This window comes from Hakea prostrata, chromosome 8 (genome assembly GCF_041222555.1).
Source record: "Hakea prostrata isolate BN-2017 chromosome 8, UWA_Hpros_2, whole genome shotgun sequence".
In the NCBI taxonomy this organism is placed as follows: Eukaryota; Viridiplantae; Streptophyta; class Magnoliopsida; order Proteales; family Proteaceae; genus Hakea; species Hakea prostrata.
In genome coordinates this window covers 44,782,999-44,799,535 of record NC_142607.1, presented here as the reverse complement: position 1 = coordinate 44,799,535, position 16,537 = coordinate 44,782,999, and the positions used below count along the sequence as shown (strand labels likewise).

The window sequence follows — 16,537 nt, the reverse complement described above, 5'->3', positions numbered from 1 at the left end:
TCTAATCATATGCTCAACAGAGCCAAAAATTTGAGCCCAAAATAGATTTGAATCATCGAAATCAAAATAACATCCTTAATCGATGGTTTGAATAAGATGAGAACTACCAATTTTGTTCAAGATCAATGTATACCAAAGGCAATAATCTGTATGACCCAAATCAGTATAGAGCAATTCATAATTTCAAATGGATATTGAATCAATATGAACTGAGACTAACCTAGTGTCCATGACTCCATGCATGCTAAAAAAAGTTATATCTATTGGCCGTTTTGTTCTTCTCGATACTCATCTGAATGGCTACATTGGTAATTTTGAAAGAATAGTTGTGTTATAAAACCCAACTTCTCCCTTTAGAAGATCGATGTTCAGTTCTCGAAGTGGTAGAGCAGAGCTCAAAGAGAAAGGAAAGTGAAAATGTTCAGAGTTCTGGCTGGGATTTCTTTAGTGTGGTATATGATTAATAAGGGCCTTTACGAAGTTGTGGAACTTTGTTGCTCTGCATGGGACTGTCTGATGGCTCATCATCCATCGGAACAATACCCGTACATCCCATACAGTGGAGGTTTTGCGGAGAGATTTATTGCTTGAATAGTTAGTTCATGATTGAGTTACTCTAATAATAAAATGAGTAAGCTTTCTTATACTGTATCTCAATGAATCCATCTTCCAAATAATAAAAGCTTTTCTGTTTCAAGTTTATAGCTTTAGTGGTCTTTCTTTTCTTTATCTTCTTCTTCCCTTGCTGATGCTGTTGAATGGTGTAAGAGATTTTCAGAAGAGAGGAAGAAAAAAAAAATCCCTACTGGTGTTTCAAAACTCTGGATGGGATTAAAACCTACTTACTTTGTGCCAGCATGAACTATAAATCTTTCTTTGGTGGTGTGCAAATTTTGATCTAAGAAATCGAGAAGTTGAAATTCGACTACTTATACATAACCCAACATCATTCTCATCTTATTATCTCACTCTTTATTGAGGAAAGCATTTAGATACTTTCATGCAGGAAGGGAAAAATGGATTTGAAAATTTTGCTTCTCATACAATTTAGTTTTCCTTGCACTGTGTAAATGAAAACTTGAGGATTTGTTAATTTTCAGTAAAAAATGCTGAGGAAGGTCGTGTGGGGAATTGTCTCTCCTCCTTCTACACCTTTGACTCTATTTGTGTGGAAGGCGCACTTGCTTCGCCCTTTTAATGGTAGATTGCTGGTTTCTTCATCCCTCTCAAAGCTCAAAATTAGTTATAGATCATGCTAAAGCTGAGATATTATGCAAATTGAAGCAAAGCTGTAATGGAAGGCTATTAGATCATTGTTTTCTTTACCTAAGACTAGCAATCATTTTTCCTTGGGTATGTTGTTCACGACATCATTTTGTTGGTTATTGTTGTGTTGTTGTTGTTGTACTTGGCATCATTTTGAGGATACTTAAAATCACGATGTGGTCAATGTAGTTATATTACTTATCGTCGTCAAAATTTGGCTTGATAACATGGTGACCTACAACTCAATTTTTTCTTTAGTCCAACCCTAATTCATAGAGCTTGCTATTGTTATTGTTTTTAGCTAGAAATTGTCTAATTTCTAACGTGTCATGGTTGTTCCCATGCATTTGTTTCAAAAGAAAGGGAAGAGAGCGAAGACCTTTTTGTATTGACACGTAGTAGGGGAGGTAGTTTGTTTTCCTCTTAATTTGGGAGGAAATATTTTGCGAACATGGTTCATTAATGTTTAGATTCCTAAGCGTTACTTTCAAGTAGGTCTTCCTTTATTAGTAAAAAAAAAAAAAAACTATTCTCAACCTCCAAGGGGTTGGCTTATTGACAATGATCAATGTCTCGTCATAGTTCATTAAAAGTCGACCGCCATGAATCATATATTTTCAAAACCAGATATAATCTTTTTGACGGAGACTAAGAAACCAAAAACTCAGATGGAGAAAATGGATCGCATGCTGAAAATGAACAAATCCTTCCATTTTGACCCTGAGGATACAATAGGGGCCTCTTGTTAGAATATTAATTGAATATTCCACATAAGGTGGGCTTCATTGATTGTGTTACACTTTGATTTGGTTTCTTATTGGTCTGATATGGGTAATATACAGTTACTAGAACTCTTATATGGACTGGCTAGTGTGGGCTAATAGGAACCGTTAGATCTTGATGGACGATCTAACGGATTTGCCTATATAAAGGATGCTAGGTCCCTCCTCTAAACCCTAATCATAATCACAATCACATCTGCTTAGTCAGAAAGGATATACCATCAAGCCAGTGAATAGGGAGGAGTCTAGAGGAGAAGATCCAACATCAAGTTGATCATAGAATCAACTTCCACCTCAAGTTTGTTCCTAGTGGGAGACATAAAGAAGATATTCCGCTGCGCTTCGTCTCCAATATAACCATAGAAAGGTATGCTCATCATCATCTTGTGTCATTATCATACTAAGGTGTTTTTAGTCGATCTATGCGATCTTGGATAGAAATATTCTTACATGTGGTATCAGAGCCTGTATAGAATCGATTAAAGACCCATAGGATTGTTGAATGATGAACTTAGGGTTATAGAATGGAACCTATGAAACTTGTGAATTTTTTCTCCTGATTTTTTCAATGAAACCGTGGGGTTTTTTGTCAATAACTTTTTTTCTAGAAAGAATTTTGAAAATCTAAAACTACCACGGCGTAGATCTCAGAAAAACGAAGAAATTGATATATTATGGGTCTCCATCGGACTTCGGACGCGCCGGCAATCGCTGCTGGAATCCGGCAGCATCTTTTTGATCTTTTTTAAATTTGTGCGGTGCTGACGTGGCAGTTTGACCGAGTCAACGGGTCGGGTCAACCCGACCCATGACCCGCCATGGCGACCCGATTTTGAACCCGTCAGGTCAAACGGGTCGACCCGGTTGACCAGTCATCGGTCCAAGCGAATGGATTAACTTGGGCGAACCGGATTTATTGTTTGAACCATTTTGGACCAAACTCGTTTTTTGACTCAGCGAGTCAACTCACTGATTTCTGTTTAATTTATGATTTCGATTCGATTTCTGATTTCGATTCCGGTTCAATTTTGGTTCAATTCGATTTCTGATTTCGATTTTTCGGTTCAATTTCGAATCGATTTCTAATTTAGATTCTTGGTTCAATTTTGATTCGATTCAATTGCTGATTTCGATTCGGTTCAATTTAGATTTGATTCAATTGCTTATTTCGGTTCGGCCTAATAAGATTCTGATTTATTAGACCGTTTTTATTTGCTGGTTGAACCAGTTTAATAAATAAATAAAAAACCAGAATACTATATGTTTAGTATTTGTTTATTTCTGACCAAACCGTAAGAAACTTTAAAGCGTTCTTCTGGGATTTTATATTTTGGATCATTTCGAACGCAATGGAACCATTTTCAAGACCCAATTCTACCCCTATATATGTGAAATATTATATATCATGTTTTGGTTGAGCCGATAATTGGAATGCTATTTATTTAGTATTTTTTTATTTTTGGCTAAACCGTAAGGAACTTTAAAGCATTCTTTTGGGGATTTATGTTTTGGACCCTTCTGGACACAATGTAATTATTTTCATGACCAAATTCCACTTTTATATGTATGAAACATGATATGACATATTTATGTTGTATATGTAATTTCACCGTTGGGTGAATTTTTTAATATGGATTTTTTTATCAAATGGCTTTGTATTGTAAGCATGTTTTATATGATATTATACAATTGTAAAATATATATCATGCATGCCTTATAAAGGGTTTGATTACTGGTAATCCGGATTTTTATGCAAATGTATTTTGATTGCCTTTTGGTAATCGAATTTTAAATGTATGATGTATTTTATACATGCTTTGATTGCCTTTTGGTAATCCGGAATTTTAAATGTATGATGTATTTTATACATGCTTTGATTGCCTTTCGGTAATCCGGAATTTTAAATGTATGATGTATTTTATACATGCTTCGATTGCCTTTTGGTAATTTGGATTTCTTCCAAACAATGTATTAGCATTATTTGTGGGTAACATAAAGTATATCCTAATATGAGAATTTCATGAGCTTGATTGTGAGTGACTGCCAAAGTGGCATTCATGGTTGGGTTTATGGAATGTCAGCCATATATAGTAATGAGATGTCTCTTGATGTTAATGCATTTTTATACTCCCAAAGGTGGTAATTATGTGATAGCATTAAGAGGGAAACATGTACAACATTTGGTTGGGAGTTGATTAATCTAAGAAGTTTATACACCCAAAGGTGGTAAAATTTTCAAGGTTGGAATACCTCATGGAGCCGACGTATAAGGGAGTATCACAACTATATGTCATGAATTCTGTCCAAAAGGTGTTTTCATGATGATATATGTGTGCTCTTTCTAGTGATGTACTTATAAGTTACATATTAAAGTGATAATAAAGTGATTGAGTATCACAACGATGTCATGAATGCAAATGTGTTTTCATAATGATATATGTGTACTCTTTCTAGTGATGTACTAATAAGTTACATATTAAAGTACTAATAAAGTGAGGGAGTATCACTGATGCATGAACGCCAAAGGTGTTTTCATGATGATATATGTGTGTGCTCTTCGTTAGTCACATTTTCGCTATAACAATATGATTGTTATTGAGATTCTTAAAAAGTCAAACTTCAAGAAATTGTTGATGATGTGTTGTTAACCACACATTCTTTGTTCGAGTAAGATGGATATGACTCATAAGAGTATAGAAGACAAAAGTTGATTTTTTGCGAAGTGAAAAGTAGTTATATTCTTTTACTGCCCATTAAGAAGTCCATCAAGGAACACTTGATGAATTGTTTACCCAGAATGCAGTTTGAAATTTTTGAATGCGGAGCGTAAAGATACTAAGTCTCATCTAGTGTTGAAATAAGTATATTTCTAAGAGTTTTTTATCATAAGGTGTGATGGTTTTGGAGGAGTTAGGGATTATTTCATCAGGATGATTATTTTTAAGATAAAACTCATGATTCCTAATGTTTCTTTTATTACCCTTGCTATTATCCATCAATGCCCTTTGCATCCTCTCGAGTTTGGAATTATAAAGATCAATACCTTTTCCGAGAAGAAACTTTGTTCTTATGAGCATCAATACTCATAAAAATGTTCGGGTAAAGACTAAGAGTCCAGGACTAACAATTTGGGACGTGAAAACTTCCTTATAAATAAAGATGATTGTTGTAAGTAGAAGTTGCATTGAGTATAAGGTCCGGTTAACTAAGTGCGAAAATGAAAGCTATGATTCCTTGGTTTTTGTTTGAAGATTTGATTTTCTCTTGTCCCATTCGGCATGGTGTCTAGATAGTGGTCCTTATTCCTCCACCTTGCGTATAAATTATTATTTCATCATATTTGTTGATGACCACTCTTAATATGGTTTTTGTATTCAATTAAAGAATAATCTAAATCTCTAAGATCTTCAAGAATTTTTAGACTGAAGTTAAGAAATTGTTAGATCGAGGGAGGAGAGTATTATGGCGATATGAGGATCGAACGACTAAGGGCCCATTCGCAAATACTCGGAAGATTCGGATATAGTTGGTCTGTTCACTATGTTTGATAGTCCCGAGCAAAATTGTGAACCGAAAGGCTTAATAGATGAGTATTATGGCTGATATGAGGATCTTGACAAGGGCCCATTGCCAAATACTGGAAGATTCGGATATAATTGGTCTGTTCACTATGTTTGATAGTCCCGAGCAAAATTGTGTAACCGAAAGGCTTAATCACACTCTTGTGGACATAGTGAACAGTATGGTAGGAAAACTATTTTGTCTGAATTATTTTTTATAAGGTGAAGCCACGATAATGACCTCTTATATCCTTGATCATGTTCCTTTCCAAATATGTTCTTTTTTAATCCCTTTTTCATTGCAAATTATTCATAAATCTAACTTAAACCATTTTAGCGTTTGAGTTGTTCTGCAAATCTAAGGTTGAATAATCCAGTATTGTAGAAGTTGGAACATAAAAGTTTTTCATTGTTAATTTGTTTCTTACTCAGATCTTGTTTTACCATCATTGTTAAGACAAAGAATTGTGAATTCTTAAATAGTTTACGGAGTTTGATATAGCCAAGAAATGTAGCTTGTTCCCAGACTACTTGATATAATGAACATGAATATAACATTGGAGTATGGTTGACCCGAGTTACTAAAAAGTTGTCTTTAATTAGATTTATGATTGGGTGCAACGAGATATATGATATAGTTGATGAGACAATATGATGTTTGGGAAGCTTGTTAAGTTGCCCAAAGGCTTTAAACCCATTTATTTTAAGTGGGTGTATAAGACTAATAAATATTCACGAAGAAAGATTGTAAGGTTTAAAACCAGACTGGCAGCTAAAGAGTTTACTCATAAAGATGAAGTAGACTAGTGAAATTTTCTCACCTATCTCTTCTAAGGACTCTTTTAGAGTTATACTAAATAGATGTGAAGATTGCCTTTCTAATTGAAAACCTTAATAAAGAAGTCCATGTCATTTAGCTGAGGATTTTGCGGTTGATGACCCCGAGGATTTTTGTGTTGATGATTTTAATCATCTTGGTGTAGACTCAAGAAGTCTAATTTGTGGTTTTAGTAAGCTTCCAACTATGGTGTTTAAAGATTAATAATATTGTGACTTCATTCGATTTTGTTGAGAAACTTGTAGATCAATATATATATATATATGGCAAGGTCAGTGGGAGAAATTTTATCTTTCTCATTATTTATGTTGATAATATTTTGCTCACTAGTAGTGACGTTGGCCTCTTGCATAAAGACCGAGCAATTGTTATTTGAGAATTATGATATAAAAGACCTTGGTAAGGCATCTTTGTCTTGGGCATTGAGATCCATAGGGATTGTTTATGCTATTTATTGGATCTTTCTCGGAGGGCATATATAATTTATATTTAAAGAAGTTCGGTATGCTAGATTGCATACTTGATAATGGTTTTGATTCTCAAGGGAGATACATCGAGCTTATTACAGTTGTCCTATAAAGGATACCGAGAGAGAACAATTGAAGAAAGTATCTTATCTTGAGATACTTGAAGAGGACAATTGATGATAAGATAATCTACAAGCTTGTTCCAGACCTATAGCATTAAGGTATATATATTTGACCTTGCTAATTGTCCGAATAATAAGAAGTCTACTTGAAGTTGTTTTCCTTGATGGCATGAGGGATAATATTGTGAAAAGTGTAAAATAAGGTAAAATTACTTATTTCATCATAAAGGTTGAGTTTGCTACATGTTATGGGGCGAGTTACTCAAATTGTTTGACTAAAGAATCTCATCGGATAATTGAGTTCTATTTTAACATTTCGCATAGATCCATCCAGTTGTACTATGATCACAATTCAGTTGTGTTGTTTATAAACAACAAGAAATGTGTGATCATAGGGTCTAAATACATGATGGTGAGTATTTGACCACTAAAGAAAAAAGCTGTTTGGTTAAGGAACCTCATTAGACAGTTGACATTTTTTTATTGTGGATAGATCTATCCAGTTTATCTTGTGATAACAATTCTGTTGTGTTGTTTGTTAACAACAATAAGGGTATCACAGGGTCTAAACACATGGAAATTAAGTATTTGACTATTAAAGAAAAGGTTAAAGAATGTGACACCACAGTAGAGCATATTTGTACAGATAATATGGTTATAGATCCCCTAACTAAGGGTCCCTGCCCAGACGTCTTTGATAGACATGCGGTAACTATGGGTTTAGGAGGAACCTTAGATGCGGTTGTTTAGTGGGAGTTTGAGAACTTTGCTCTATTGTGTAATAAGGTATTCTATCTGTACTTGTCTCTTGTATGCACTGATAATTTATTTGAATTTAATAAAGTTCTTTGGTGACATATTAATCTTCACATTATTATCATGTTGCATGTTATGAAAGTCTTAAAGTATGTGTTAACTTTAAGCAAAAGCTAAGGCATTCATGTATTAGCCTTAAGGTGTGTCATGTAACACATAAAGTTAAAACTCGAGTTATAAAGATGACACAGGTTCGTGGGAACCATAATGTACATATAATCTCATTTTTGTGGCATTGAGTCACAGGTTCGAACCATAATGTACATGCTTTCGTGGCATTGAGTCACAGGTTTGTAGGAACCGTAAAGTATATTCTTTTGTGGCATTGAGTCACAGGTTCGTGGGAACCATAAAGTATATTCTCTCGTGGCATTGAGTCAGGTTCGTGGGAACCATAAAGTGAGAGATTTGGATTGACAACAGAATGACACATGAGGATTTCTATAAAGTGTCATTAGTTGCCACACTACCATATTGCATCCATTTTCAGTAAAGTTAAGAGTATTTGTGACCATGGATGGTCCTGTGTTGCATAAAAGATGCAGTCACTGCCATGATTCGATACTTAAGGCTCTATGTGAAGGGATTGAGCTCTAGGACTATCCTCAGACCAATATAAAGTTGTGCACATAAAGGTCAAAATGTTTTCAATGTATCTTTTTCAAATGTTTTCTTAAAACAAAGGAGATGTTTTGTTTTACTCGACTGTGTCACAATCAATATAGCCCAAGTGGGAGAATGTTAGAATATTAATTGAATATTCCACATAAGGTGGGCTTCATTGATTGTGTTACACTTTGATTTGGTTTCTTATTGGTCTGATATGGGTAATATACAGTTACTAGAACTCTTATATGGACTGGCTAGTGTGGGCTAATAGGAACCGTTAGATCTTGATGGACGATCTAACGGATTTGCCTATATAAAGGATGCTAGGTCCCTCCTCTAAACCCTAATCATAATCACAATCACATCCGCTAGTCAGAAAGGATATACCATCAAGCCAGTGAATAGGGAGGAGTCTAGAGGAGAAGATCCAACATCAAGTTGATCATAGAATCAACTTCCACCTCAAGTTTGTTCCTAGTGGGAGACATAAAGAAGATATTCCGCTGCGCTTCGTCTCCAATAGAACCATAGAAAGGTATGCTCATCATCATCTTGTGTCATTATCATACTAAGGTGTTTTTAGTCGATCTATGCGATCTTGGATAGAAATATTCTTACACCTCTCTCTTTTTTGGCCGGAATATGTGGACATTCAAGTTATTTCAGCCTTGAATCGGATAACTGAGGAAATTGGAATAAGAAGGCCTGAAGTTTGGCCATACATTGAAGATTTTAACTCTCATCAATAATGGATAATGAAAAATGGAAGGAGAAGATTGAAGGCAATGGGAAGCTTTCCTATGATTGCCAAACCTTTAGACTGATTTATGTAATGCAGAATGGAGGATGCTATACCCAGATGCTAATATTTTCATTCAAAATATTATTGGCTCAGATCATGTGCCCACAAATAAGGCCAAAATATTATAGCTAGAATTGACTAGAGAAGAAATAATATAGCAACAAAAATCTCGTATCAAGTGTTTAAATGAAAATGATTCAAATACCTTATTGCTTCATGCTACAACCTCGCAAATAAGGCAATCCAACAAGGTTCTTGAGTTAAAAGATTTGCAGGGGACATGGTCACAGATCCAACAGAAATCACAAATATTCTTCTTGACCACTTTTCCCAAGCTATTTCAGCTGAACCAATTAACTAAGATTCACTTCATGTGCTTTTTATCTGCTATCCAACCCATTATCTCACCTGAAATGAACACTAAGCTTAATTTGTGAGGTTCTAAGGAAAGAGGAGATCAAGTCAGTTTTATTTTTTCATTTCAAGGTATACGGATCTAGCTAGGAATGTCTCTTATATTATCTTGATCCCTAAGGTTTCTTGCCCTGAGACAACAGACCAATTGAGGCCAATGAGCTTGGTGGTGTTGCAACCAAAGTAGTCTCCAATATTATAGCCAATAGATTACAAGCCATCTTACATGAGGTAATCACTCCATATCAATCGGCCTTTATTCCCGCTAGGCTCATTTAGGATAATATTTTAATGGCTCATGAGTTATTTTATTACATCAAGAAGATGAAAAAAGGGAAATTAATTTTTTAGGGCAGAAGTTGGATATGAAAAAAACATATGATAGACTAGCATGGCTTTATATTGAGTCTATTCTTACTAAGCTTGGGTTTTGCAAACAATGGATGGATATGATCATGCATACGTTACCTCTATTTCATATAAACTACTTGTGAATGGCTCAATAAGTAAATGCATCACTCCGACTGAGGCATCAGGTAGGGCACACCCTCACCCCTCCCCCCCAACTCTATTCATATTGTGGACACAAGAATTAAGTTCTCTTCTAAAGCAAGTTGAAGCCCAAGAGTTGAGCTCCAGAAATTACACATCTACTATTTGTAGATGAACCCTCCCTTTCTCTAAGATTAAATTGGAGATAATTTATAATTTGAAGGCAACATTGGAGCTTTATTGTCAAAGTGGTGGACAAGAGGTGAATTACAGAAGTCAAGTATGGTTTTCAGCCCTAATACCCAAATGAAACTTAGAAGATGGTTCTCAAAGATCTTAAAGGTTTCCTATATTAAGGAACCTACAAAATATTTGGGACTTTCATTTGAGTGACTTTTCTAAGAAGCAGACATTTTGGGGTCATAGAAGAAATGGATGGATGGAAATTGAACCTCCTATCACATGCAGGTAAAGACACCCTTCTTAGACTTTGGTTTTCCCCCTCCCACAATTTGTAGGAATACATTCAAATTACCAAAAGAAATTCATGACAGCACAAGGAGGAAGTTGGCCAACTTTTATTAGGGACATGACGAGGGGAAATCAAAGATCCATTAGGTATCTTGAGCCAAACTATGTAGATCTAAAGACTCTAATGGTCTTGGTTTTAGGGATACAACTCTTCAAAATACAACAATGTCGGCTAAAGTGGCAGTACGTTTATGGGCGAAACCAAATTCTTTGTTGGCTCAATATACTTTCACAATTGCTCCTTAATTAAAGGCTAAAACTGGCGCACAACCCTCTTGGGAATGGCGGAGCATCCTTGAAGAGAAAAAAGTCCTAATGGAGAATCTAAAATGGAGGGTGGAAACAGGTTCTAAAATTTAGATTTGGCCAGATAATTGGCTTCCAATGATTCCAGGTTTCAAAATTTCACACCCCAAACCAGCTAATTGCAGCCTTACTTGGGTATCGGAGTTGATAGATCAAGGGAACCGGATCGGGAAGGAGGAGGTGTTACAAAGCTTTTTTCACCCAATTGATATTGAAGCCATCAAGTCCATTAAGTTAAGTATTTTTCCTTCTGAAGATAATCTCATTTGGGGAGCATCAAAAGAAGGGGTATTTTCAGTTAAGAGTGTATATCATGCTCAAGTTAATGCAAAAGATAGAGAAATACAACCAGCTAGTTCTTCTTCTTCCATTTTGAAATGGCAAACCATCAATAAATGTGTCCGGAGAAGTATATGGAAGAGCCACACTCTTCATACGGTGAGGCACTTCATGGCAAGCTTGTGCCAAAGGGATGCCTACAGCTGAGAGATTACATAAGAGGAAAGCTCCAATTGATTCAATCTGTCAAAACTACCAGCATGAAAGTGAAGACATGGATCGTATTTTATTCAGCTGTTCCTATGCAAAGGCAGTGTGGTTTGCTAGCCCTTTAAGCTATATATGCTGCTTCTCATTCCTCTCCTGTGAAGATCCATGAATGGGCGCAGAGCTTGATGAGAATCCCAGCGCAATCAAAAAGGGAGGCGAGAAGATTCATCAATGCATGCTTCTTTACATGTTGGCAGATATGGCTCTCAAGGAACGAGTTAGTTTTGAAAGGAAATTTGAAGCCACCAAACCAGGTTGCAAGACAAGTGTGGGAGGCAAATGAAGAATTCTGGTCTGCGAAACAAGAAGGCAAAACATTTCCGATGGCCAACAATGGATTTACAACGACTCCTGTGGGGTGAGGAGAGATGGGTGATGGGTCAATCCACCCATGGGCTTCTTAAAGTTGAATGTGGATGCCTCTTTTAAAGAAGGTAAAATGGGCCTGGGCCTGGGCCTTATCCTAAGAAATGAAGATCTTCATGGGGACATTGTCATGGCAACATCGGTTCCCCGACATTTCTCATTGATCCTAAGCCCGGTCGTTGACGAGCATGACTGTTTGGTGTAATTCCACTCCCTAGTTAGTGGACCTATGTAATGTTCCAGCCTTGGCTTTGCCGTTTGATTAATAATATATGTCGTTTACCCCGGGGGGAAGCATGTATTTTCAAAGTGGATGAGAAAAACAAAAATACCTCTAAAATGTAATTGAGGTACACATAAGTTGGAAATTTATTAAGATTTGTATGTGAAATGAAATGATTCATTTAATCATCAAAGCTTCAATTAAATCTCTACCACTTACAATCCAAGATTGCTCACCTTTCACATTGAGGCTGCTCTTCTTCCTTATACCAACCATAATACTCTGTCAAAATGCCTTTCTTTTCTCTAGTCTTTTTTTTTTTTTTTTTTCTTTTTTCCCTCCTACTTTGGTGAATAGTAAACATGAGTCTTTGCTTGTGCAAAAGCCTTTAGCATCAAATACGCCTTTTCAAATAGTAATTGATCTCATCATCCCTTTATAAGCTCAAATTAGCTCTAGATCATGCTAGAGCTAAAGTATCATGAGAACACAATTCAAAAAAAATTTAGTCATGCAACTTAGGGCAATGGAAGACTATTAGATAGTTTTCCTTTGTTGAGACCAATGATCTTTTTTCTTTTGGTAAGTTCTCCCTGGGATCATCTTTTTCTTTTCTTTTATTTTTCTCTTCTTCTTCTAGTTTTGTTTTCTTGTTTTTTTTTTTTTTTTTCAATTAGAATATAACAACTTAATAGTTGCTTTTCAGTGTGGCTTTAAGAAGGACACGTCTAAAGTATGGAGCTGCAGCCTTTGTCGAATTGCTTCGCAAATGGTCTAGTTTCTATGTTGGAGGTTGGATTTAACGTGAATACAACCCAACCATCGACTAAATTAGTTTGGCTTCATTCCCAGATCTTCCTTTGGAGTATTGGCATGTTTGAGTGGAGATTGTGTGCTAAAGGGATTGCTGCGACTATTGATATCTCATCAAAAGACAGATCAAAGTGGACGTTGATTGCTCTAGATGTAGAAAGTCACCAGAATCCATTGATCATGCCCTCTTCGAATATAGCTTTGCAAGAGCGGTCTGGCTGAGCTCCCACTTGAACTTCAAACCACCGGAAAATCCAAAAATCCACAACTTTATTGAATCCTATAAAAAAGTGTTCAATGAAAAGAAGATGGGACAAGAGGTGGGTGGTAGGGCAGCATTTGTTGGCACATTTGGAAGGCTTGCAATAATTTCCTCTTCAATGGAGTTGATGGGTCACCTAAAGAGACGGCCCATTGGCCCTCAAAGGACTGGGAGACATTCAATGAAGGGTGTAAAAGTATTCCTATATCCTTTGTTCTTAATCCTTTAAATCATGTAGACAAAGAGATAAAGTGGACTCCCCCTGTAGCCCCCTTCCTCAAGCTTAATGTGGATGCGAATCTGAAAGGAGATAAATTTGGAGTGGGTTTCCTAATTAGGACCCAATCAGCAGAGGCAATTTTGGTAGTGTCAGACCCGATCCCGCTTGTCTCGGTGCTTGGCACCAAAGCCCACATAGTCAGAGAAGGTATTTTGGCAGCTATGGCAGAAGGAGTGGACTACTTATTAGTGGAATCTGACAATCAAGAGTTTATCTCTTTGTTAAACTCCGACAAAGTGGCTCCATTGGAGGTTAAATAAATTGTAAGGGATATTAAACAGCTGGAGCTGTTATTTTTCAACTGTAAGTTATCTCATATTTCAAGGTTGAGTAATAGTTCGACTAACTGGTTGGCTAGGAGGGCCATGTCCTGTTTGGGAAGGACATATTGGCCGATTTCCACACTATAGATTCTCAATCCAAAGTTGAAATCTGTATTCTAATGAATGAAAATATATTTACCAAAAAAAAGGTATAACTGTATTACTCAATTAAATCAAATCAGAGGTCAGAACTCTCAAAGAGATTTGGAATTGCAAGAAATTAGGGAGAAATGGTTCAATCAAACATTTTTTTTGCATCTGCTAATTTCCAGTTTTTGAGGTACTTTATCGTCTCATCTTGGTCCAATCGCTTTATAGTCTCATCTCATTTATTGATCACTTTAATAATATTTTAGAAATATTTGTTGTCACCAAGGTTCCAAATGTCGCCTGAAAAAGGGATGTCGGTGGCTGGCGAAACCATCGACACCCCGAGATGTCGGCGAAATATCGCCGACATCTCCACTGAGATATCGTCATCTCGAGGTTTCAATGTATATTTTTATAATTTATAACCAAATAATATATAATATATTAATATCAAAAGATTCAAAACATTTAAATGTTGTAAGTTGTAATTTGCGCACACGTGAAGCCATTATAGCGGGACCCACGATGCATTGATTTTCAACTTTTCTTAACTTTTAGTGGTAAAGAGGAAGGTGCCGTGCTATTGAATAAACTCGAAATCGGTTTCTCACCGGAGCGAGGAGCGAGCACAAAGCGCAGAGTTGCAGAGAGAAGAGAAAGACGGTGACGATGGTGAGGGGTTGAGAGAGACGGAGCGGAGCGAGAGGACGAGGAGAGAGAGTGAGAACAAGAAACAGGCGGGGAGGCGGAGAGACCGAGAAGGAGAAGCGGAGACACGGAGCCCGAGAGAGAAAGAAGACGGGGCGGAGGAGGAGAGAGGGACGGAGGCGCACCGCGAGCCGGTCCCTTCTTCTCTCGGCGCCAACGCGGCGGCAACCGGCGGAGAAATCGTCGATTTTTTTCCTGATATTTCGTTGGTTTGTCGATTTTTCGTCGATTTTTCATCGACTTTTTGTTGCAGTCGTTTCGACTACCAGTGTCGTGTCGCCTGTGAACGACATAGCGATTTTTCGCCGAAATGTCGCGACATTTCGGCGACATAATGTACATTGGTTGTCACCTTCTGTCTTTTCAAGGGCACGGGAAAAGATTGGAACTTACACAAGAAGAGAAGATTAGCATGGTTCCTACGCAAGGATGACACACAAATGAGAAATGGTTCAAAGTTTTATGATTAGAAGAACAAATGCTTCTAATTATGAAATCATAGATTAGACTTTAACATCATGCTTCTAATTAATTCTTGTCACTTACAGGCTGAGGAGAAGAAACTTGCGGTGACTAGGTTAGTAATAGCAATGGCAATTGGAGCTAATGATTCTTATGGTATATCTTTGCCTCAAATCCTAGGCTCCGTCTTTTATTCTTTTCCTCTCCAATCTTGCCATCACACATAGAGCGTTACACTTCACACAAAAGGCATTAGAGTCCAGATCAGCGTCCCTAACAAGGAGCATTTTGTGCTTCCCCGACACTTGTTAACCACAAATAGAAGAAGTCATATGGTACTCACTATGAGTCTCACCCTTTAAAAATTTTTTTTTATTAATTTTCATTTTATGGGTCCCACCTATTTTTGTGGTTAAAAAACACAAGGGGAGCAGGAGCTCCCGTCAAGGGAAATGATATGGATTCAAGGCATTGCATCTCCCTTGCCTCTGTGTCAGGTGGGCTGTAAGAGGGAGAGTTGGGTGCAAAGGGTATGTTTGTCATATCTCTAACATATGTGCATGGAATCAGCGTTCTGCCGATCCGATTTGGTGCCATCCAAATCGATTAGTGTATCAATCGGTTTGTCTACATGGTCTAATTGGTTGAATTGGATCCGTTGTAAATTGAACCCGGACTCCAAGTACTCCCTTGGTAGAGGGACCCTAGGGCTGTTAGAGGGAAAGTTGGGTGCACCGTGCACTAAGGTGGAGGAAATCCAAGTCTGGCAAAATTCACGAACATGCATTTTCTCTTTGTATAAAAACATGTAGAGTAAATATTTGCGGAGGCATTAACCATGGCCAATACTGGGGAAAGCTCTTCTCCAAGATTATCAAATTTATAGATTTCAAATCTATGGATATGCAAGTTCAAAAAATTAACTGTTTGGTTAGCCTCAAATCTATCAAAATTCATAGACTTCCGTCAAGTTACTCCACGTGAGTCCGCAAATTTCATTCATTTTATACTTAAGGTGGAATCCATAGAATTCACTCAATACCCAATAATGGCTTAGGCCTGTTTGGTTACAAGAATCCAGTGAATTGAAATGAAATGAGATTTCAAATCTACGGATTCATGGTTCAAAAAATTAACTGTTTGGTTAGCCTTAAACCTATCAAAATTCATAGAGTTCTGTTGGGTTACTCTGCATGAATCCGCAAATTTCATCAATTTTATACTTATGGTAGAATCTATGGATTTCACCCAATACTCAAGAATGGTTTAATTCACGTTTTTAGACAAAAAAGTGAAATTCCTAGATTTGATGAATCCATGGATGTTTTACAACCAAACAGGTAAAAATATATGATTCATGAATCCAGAGATTTGAATCTCTAGATTCAGATAACCAAGCAGACCTTTAATTCACATGTTTAGGCAAAAAAATGAAATCCCTGGATTCATGGGATGC

At 36.8% G+C, this 16,537-nt stretch overlaps 1 non-coding gene across 1 annotated transcript; it reads left to right on the top strand.

The window, feature by feature from the left end:
* Positions 1 to 14,976: 14,976 nt before the first annotated feature.
* LOC149008118 (U6 spliceosomal RNA) lies at positions 14,977 to 15,081 on the top strand. Its single transcript, XR_016175419.1, has one exon. It is a non-coding gene; the product is annotated as a U6 spliceosomal RNA (small nuclear RNA).
* Positions 15,082 to 16,537: the final 1,456 nt, after the last annotated feature.